Source organism: Dipodomys spectabilis, unplaced genomic scaffold (assembly GCF_019054845.1).
Source record: "Dipodomys spectabilis isolate Male_0828 unplaced genomic scaffold, ASM1905484v1 ptg000365l, whole genome shotgun sequence".
NCBI lineage: Eukaryota > Metazoa > Chordata > Mammalia > Rodentia > Heteromyidae > Dipodomys > Dipodomys spectabilis.
The window spans coordinates 9,118,960-9,126,747 of NW_024871042.1; the positions used below are offsets into that span (position 1 = coordinate 9,118,960).

The 7,788-nt window shown below is 42.2% G+C and overlaps 1 pseudogene; it reads left to right on the forward strand.

Moving 5' to 3' along the window:
• Positions 1-869: 869 nt before the first annotated feature.
• On the forward strand, positions 870-1,274 carry LOC122096119 (annotated as a pseudogene).
• The last annotated feature ends 6,514 nt before the right edge of the window (positions 1,275-7,788 follow it).

Below are 7,788 nucleotides of genomic sequence, written 5' to 3' on the forward strand. Positions count from 1 at the left end.
GGTGGCTCATTCCTATAGTCCTAGCTACTTAGGAGGCTAAGATATGAGAATTACAATTAGAAGCCAGCTCAAGCAGAAAAGGCCATGAGATTTTTTTTTATTTTATTTTTTGCCAGTCCTGGGGCTTGAACTCAGGGCCTGGGCACTGTCCCTGAATTTCTTTTGCTCAAAGCTAGTGCTCTACCACTTGAGCCACAGCACCACTTCTGGCCTTTTCTGTGTATGTGGTACTGAGGAATTGAACACAGGACTTCATTCATGCTAGGCAAGCACTCTACCACTAAGCCACATTCCTAGCCCTCCATGAGACTTTTATCTTCAATTACCAAAAATGGAGCTGTAGTTCAAGTGTTAGAGAAACAGCTTTGAGCAAAAAAGCTAAGGCATGGTACTTAGGCTCTGAGTTCAAGCCCCAGAACCTGCAAAAAAATGAGCATTAGTATGATTTCAATGATAACCACAAATAACACAGCTATATGAAAATAAATCCACCTCAAAAACTACCTCATGACCCAATAGTCCCATTTCTAAGTGTGTACGTAGTTTTCTGTGTTATTACAATAGCCATCTAGAAACAACTAACGTGTCCATTGATAGGTGAATGGAAAAAGAATATGGCATGCATACACACATGGACACACACACACAAAGTTATGCACATCATAATATTTCAGCCTACAACAGACAGCATATATGATGATGGTCCCCATTAAACATGGTAACCATCTTTGTATAAGTACACTTTATGATCTTTGCACAATTATAATGTGAAAAATCTCGGGGCATGTTTCTATGGTTAAGTGATATTTGAAAGTTGAATATGTAATAGGATATAATTTATCCTTCAAAAAAAGAAAATCTGGATCATCATGGTTAACATTCCTAAAACCTGCTGTATTTTTTGTAAGAAGTATGGTAAACACCAATCTCACAAAGTAACAGTACAAGAAGAGCAAGGATTCTCTGTATGCCCAGGGAAAGTGTTGTTATGACAGGAAGCAGAGTGGGTATGGTGGTCAGACTAAGCCAATTTTCTGGAAAAAAGCTAAGACTACAAAGAAGATTGTGCTGAGACTTGAATGTGTTGAGCCCAACTGCAGATCTTAGAGAATGCTATTAAGAAATGCAAACATTTTGAACTGGGTGGAGATAAAACGAGAAAGGGGCAAGTGATCCAGTTCTAAGCTCCAAATTTTGTTATGAAGGCAATAACATCTTGATGTCTAAGTTCCAACTTTTGTTATGAAGACAATAAAATCATGAGGTCAAATTCAAAAAAAGAAAAAGAAAAGAAAATCTGTCATTCATAACATGGATGAACCCGGTGGACTATGGGGGACACGATGAGTGAAATAAGCCAGATGAAAAAAACCAGATGCTGTATGATCTTACTCAAACATGTAATTTAAAACAGAATTCATAGAATAGGAGCGCAGAGTAGCATGGTGATTGTCCGAGAGAGGGGAAAACAGGGAGATAATGGGGAAAGGGACAAAGTCTCAGTTAAGCAAGAGTTATATTAGTTCAACTGAACTTTCACTCCGTATTGCAAGCTAGGAACAAGCTCTAAAGATCTGTATATAGTGCCGGCCAGTGTCACAAATATTGTAAAATGAATGTGTGTGTAAATACATTTTAATATTTTCTACATAATATGTGTATATACATATAATTATATATAATATACAGAAAATATATCTACATATATGGTAGAAATTGCTCAAATTGATGTTTCATAAGCTATTTTTTGTGTATACTGGTACTGGGGCTTGAACTCAAGGTCTTTCACTCTTGCTTAGCTTTTTCACTCAAGGCTGGCATTCTATCACTTGAGCTACACACCCACTTCTGGCTCTTTGGTGGTTAATTGGAGTTAAGAGCCTCTTGGATTTGTCTGCCTAGGCTGACTTCAAACAGTGATCCTCAGATCTCAGCCTCCTAAGTAACTAAAATTGCAGGTGTAATATGTATACAAATATTGTATTTATGTATATGTGTGAATTATACCCCAATAAAACTAAGCAAGGCAGAACAAGAATAAATTCACCACTTGCCACACCAGACATGTCTAAAGGGGCTTTCTCTTTCTACATAGGAAGCTCCATATCTGTGGACTTCCCATTTTCTAAATTCAAATGTCGTCATCCTTCAGCATCCACTGATGCTCACATAGGTCCCTTACACAAAGCCCAGGGTATTTTCATATAACCTGTACTCTTCCCCTTATTTACTTTAAATTATCTATAAATGATTTGCAGTGCTTAATACTATGTCAGTGCTATATAGATACCTGAAGCTGATTTCCTATTAATTACTGATTTTTTCCCCTGAGGATATGTGTTAAAAAAAAAATAATACCATTGTTTTAGAACAAATACTGCCCAAATACTGACTTTAGTAGGATTGTAATCAGCTTCACCCACTTTCCATATAATCTGATTGAAGCAGATTTTCTACAAAATCTTTTTTATTCTGTTGCTATTAAAAGATCACCTATTTGGATCTGCCTCAAACTCTAAGTTCCTGGGATCAGTTTATAAGTTCACAGATGACTTACCCAGAAACTAGATTGCTCTACTTTTAATCAAAATAGAAAAAAAGGCAGAGATAAGAAAGATGGAGGGAGAGGAGAACAGAAGAGGGAGGAGAGAGAGGGAGAGAGAGAGAGAAAGCAGGAGGGAGAGGAGGGAAGGGATGGAAGGAAGGAGAAAAAGAAGAGGGAGAAAAGGAGGAAGGGACAAAAAAGAGAGAGGGGAGAGAGAAAGGATAGGGACACAAAGAGAGAGAAATGGATTTCCTCATATAGTGGAATTTGTGGAGGAAATGTTGTGTCCTGCATGATTAAATACATTTTAGCCTATTTTCCCCAGCTCTGTGTTATAAGTCTATTCATCATAATGCCTTTGGGCCCTCTGCACTTACTCCATCGTAATTATCCTTTAATACTCTTATGAATGAACTTTTAGCTTATCATCCATTAATTCTCCAGAACAAGCAAAACCATCTATAGAAAGTGTTTAACCCTTTCATGAGTAAGACTGAAAGTTCCTAGATGGGAATTTCATTGCACTCTGGTGACATGTGAACTTGAACCATAGCCATCTGCCTCTTCTGCAAATCCCAAGCAACAATCCACAACTTGCATGCTGAGTGAGGTGAGGAAGGGTTCTTGGCTTCAAGCAAGGGGAGGGCTCCAGAGGAGTGGGATGCTTCTCTTAGAGCAGAGCCATTGCAGGGCTGTGTGTATAAGACAAGGGGAAGGGAGGAAGGGAAGAAGGGAGGGAGGGAGGGAGGGAGAGAGGGAGGGAGGAAAATGAAGGAAGGAAGTCCCTAGAAAGAATTAGAGAAATCAGAATGGCTCAGAATGAATATCTTGGTCTGAAGTTCACAGTCCAAGAGAGAAGTCAGGGATTCATATGTATGAGGCTTGTCTAGGAGAGTTCAGGAAGATGAGGACTTTGTATCCCACCTCATCCATACCCCAGCCACCCCTACCTGTCAGGCAGAAGACACACCTGCCAGTAAGGTGGAGGCAGCCATTCTGGGCAAAGCAGTATCAGCACCTAAAGAGGTCTAGTTACAGTGGTAGGAGTAAGGCCTGACCCCTCCACAACAAAGGAGGCACATCTGTAATGGGAATAATGGATTCTAGGGAATTGGGCTATCTGCTTGAAGGTTTAGGTCTTGTCTAAGTCCATTCTTGCTGCTATAACAAAATTCCTTAGACTGAGTAATTTATAAATCATAAAACTATTGTTTATAATTCTGGAGACTGATAGTCTAGGATCAAGTTGCTTGCACAGTCAACACCTTACATAGGTCTGTTCCTTATGATACCAGATAGTGAGCAGGGAAACAAAATGAGACCCAACCACATATTATGAACAGAACATGCAAGGGTTCTTGGTATTTCGGTTTGAGCAGGTTGCCTTGAGCCAAAGAGAATTAGTGCTGACCAGGGCTGCTTGAACAAAGGAAGCGGTAGACTTTTGTCAATTTTCTGGACTATGATAAATTGATCAGTTGGTCAGGGGCATTACTTCCAAAAGGTATTACTTCTGGATTCCAAAAATCCAGAATAGCCATGACTACTGTGCCCATGAACAGCTTTCCTTGAAACACTAGCAGATGATCATGGGAGTGGAAGCTTCGCTGGAGGGTTGAAACTCAGAAGATCTTTAATGCCAAGGCCGGTCCTTTCTTCCAGCTTCTCCTCCCATTCCTTCTTGGCAAAGGAGCTATGTCTCCTCAGGGCCAGTTTCTTCAGTCTTCATATCCCAAAAGAGCAAACAGAATTGTCTATATAGGACTTAGACCAACAACAGAACTCTTAGCCAGAGCTAGTCACCCTCCTCTGTGTGGGCCACATCCCTGGAAGACTGTGGCAGGGAAATGGACAGGATGCCAATCACAGATCACCATCTGAGCCTACGTCTTAAGTTAGGCCTTCTTAGATGTTGTGACTAGGGTGAGAGAGGTAGTCAAGGGCCAGTTTGATGCCTCCTCTTCCTACTCTCCTCCCTGTTCTCAGCATGTATAAAGAAGACAACCCCCCCAACACACACACACACACACACACACACACACACACACACACACACACACACACACACACACACAGGCCAACTCTAGTCCTTCCCCGGCCACATTTTCCTTCCTTAACAGATACCTGCTCTGCTTTGCTCTCCTCCTCCTCAGTCTTCACTGCTGCTCTGAGCTTTGTGCTGTGGAAGTGGGACCTGATCATGTCACAGACAAGTTGTCCCATTTCTCTTCTCACTTGGGAGACCCTCATTCAAACATCCATTTCCAAAAGGGTTCTTCCCAAAGGTTCAGCTGCACTCAACGCACCTGTCAGCACCACCTAGATCCACACTGAGAAGCCAGATTGCAGTCCTCATTCCCAACTCAAAGCCAGATGCCTGCTTGGCATAAGCTCACCTACCCTCCATAGCTGCTGGACTCCATCTCCCTCTTTATATCAGGAATGCAGAGTAACAATCTGAGCTTGGGCTCTTCCCCACAACCCTGATCCTACTGGTCACATCCTACTCTGCTCTCAAGACAACAGCCTCTTCATCCCGGTGCTCTGTTTGCATCCCAGATGACCCACAGCCCCTCCAGGTCTTTCTGTCCTTACTCGTTACCTAGGGCAATCTCAAGACCAGTTAAGTTTGCTGTTCTTCCCCTCTAACCCTGCCAGTGGCTCCTCATCATCTATGGAGGAAACTCAAACTTCTCAGCTTCGCTACTGGGCCATTTCCTCACACTCTTACCCTGGTCAAACCCCAAAGCAGCCAGGCCTCCTCTTCTGTCTTGAGCACTGTGTCATTGGAAGCACCCTCCTCTTTCCTACCTGGCCAACACCTAGGCATGGCTCCAGCCTTGGCCCTCTTTTGGAGGAAGCTCTTGGTAGCCCTTGGAACCCCCTTACAACTTGAGACACCTCTGGTCAAATGCTTAGGGCATAGAATGAATAGTGTGTAAGAGGCCAATTGGTATAATAATTGTGACCATGACAACTGAAGACTAATTTCTAAGTAGCTGTGTGCCCCTGAACAAATTATTCAGCTTCTCTGAACTTCAATTTTCATTTCTGCAACAAGGAGATGACAAATATGTTACCTGCTGCCCTTTTCTTTTCTTTTTCCTTTTCTTTTGTTTTCTTTTCTTTTCTTTTTTGGTCATGGGGTTGCACTCAGTGCCTAGGCACTGTCCCTGAGCTCTTTTGCTCAAAGCTAGTGCTACCACTTTGAGCCACAGCATCGCTTCCAGTTTTCTGGTGGTTCATTGGAGATAAGAGTCTCACAGACTTTTTTGCTCAGGCTGGCTTTGAACTGTGATCCTCAGAGCTCAGCCTCCTGAGTAGCTAGGATTACAAGCATGAGCCACCAGTATCGGGCCCACCACCCCTTTCTAAGGTAATATCTCACTACGTGGTTCAGGCTGTCCCTGTACACTAAATCCTCATGCCTCTGCCTCCATGCTGGGATTATAGGCATGTGTCACCTTGTCCATTTGAGAAATGTGCTTTATAAATAATGCTGTCATTAAAATGTTCAGTGTCCAAGCATAACAAATGACTGATGAACATTATGGAATGGAAGAGTAAAAGTTCCATTTTGCAAAAGTTAAATATATAGACCAGAGAAGAAACGTGGGTGAAAAGTTTTTGCAGACATATTTAGTGACAGCTCAGATAGTTAATGATATCATGACTTTTGGTTCTTCCTTTTCTTTCCTGCCTCCTGTAATTATTTCCTGGCTTTCAAACCATTTGGATAGGAAGTGGTGCTGTGGCTCAAGCGGTAGAGCTCTCACCTTGAGTTGATGAGCACAGGGATTGCGCCTAGCCCCAGAGTTCAAGCCCCACAACCGACCAAAAGACAAAACAAAATGAAAAACAAAACAAAAAAAACACAACACTGTGATCAAACCATATGGATAATAGTTTCCCGAAGGGAGAAACTTAGAGGGTGAGATTAGAGAACCAAGTTGATTCCCAGAAGGACAACCAAGAGATGATCAGTAAAGATGCCAGCATCAGAATCGAGTAAATAATGGCGACTTGATGCTATCTGGAAAGAAAATTAAAATGTACAGAAATCATAGCCAGATGGAAATGGTCTGGGCTCCAAAACTGTCTCACTACACATAACAACCATGGGCTTAAAAACACAATTAGAAGGGCACTGGTGGTTCATGCCTATAATCCTAGCTATTTCTTTCTGGAGGCTGAGATCTGAGGATGATGGTTCGAAGCCAGTCCAGGCAGAAAAGTCTGTGAGTCTCCATTTAACCAGTAAAAGCCAGAAGTAGAACTGTGGCTCAAGTGATAGAGTGGTTAGACTTAGCAAAAAAATCTCAGGGCCAGAGCCCAGGCCCTGAGTTCAAACCCTAGAATCAGTACCAACATCTACTCCCCCCTGGAAAAAAAAAAAAACACTCACACAATTAGATTTAACCTCCACAGATTAAAAATTTGCCCACCTTTGAGGGCTTAGTGCTTTTCAGGCCAGTCTTTCTAATGGACCGCTGCATGTAGTACATCTATGGAGACTTAGCAGTGCCATTGGTGGTGGCATGTCTCGAGAGCCCTCCTCCAGCCCAGCCTCTGAGTTCTGCTTCCTTATCCTACCAACTTGGATTATCTTTATAGGAAACAGGATATAAGGAGATAGTCTATGTTCCCTAGAAAGTTCAGATCAGTCATGCCAGTAGACCAAACTACTCAAGAGTCTGAGGCAGGATAATTCTTGAATTTGAAGACCTATACCTGGTAGACAAATACTCTGTCGCTTGAGCCACACCTCCAGTTCTTTTTGGTTTTCGTTTGTTCTTTCAGATAGACTCTTCTGTGTGTGTATTTTTGCTTTGTTTTTGCTTGAGCTGACTTTGAGCTATGATCTTCCTCACTCTGCCTCCCGAGTAATTAGGATTGCAGGCATGTAACCACCATGCCTGGTCTGATTATAATTTAAAACCTAAATTTCAAACACTATAAGGAACAGTTCTGGTGGCTACAGGGCAGGAGTTTTAATACCAGGAGGCATTTGCTTAGGATGTCAAACTTTCCCTAAAGGAATTGGGACCAAGGAACCTCAACAAAACATCATCAGTAACATTGACTGATCCCCTATCAGTACTTTCCTCTTTGGAGTTATTTCCCCTCCATGTATCTTACAACCTTCTTTCCTGTAGTTTTAAAAGCAAAAGAAACTGCCCTACAAGTCCTGGGCAGGCTTCACCTGGCAAAAGCAGACCACTCAGTGTTTACTGAAACCCGAA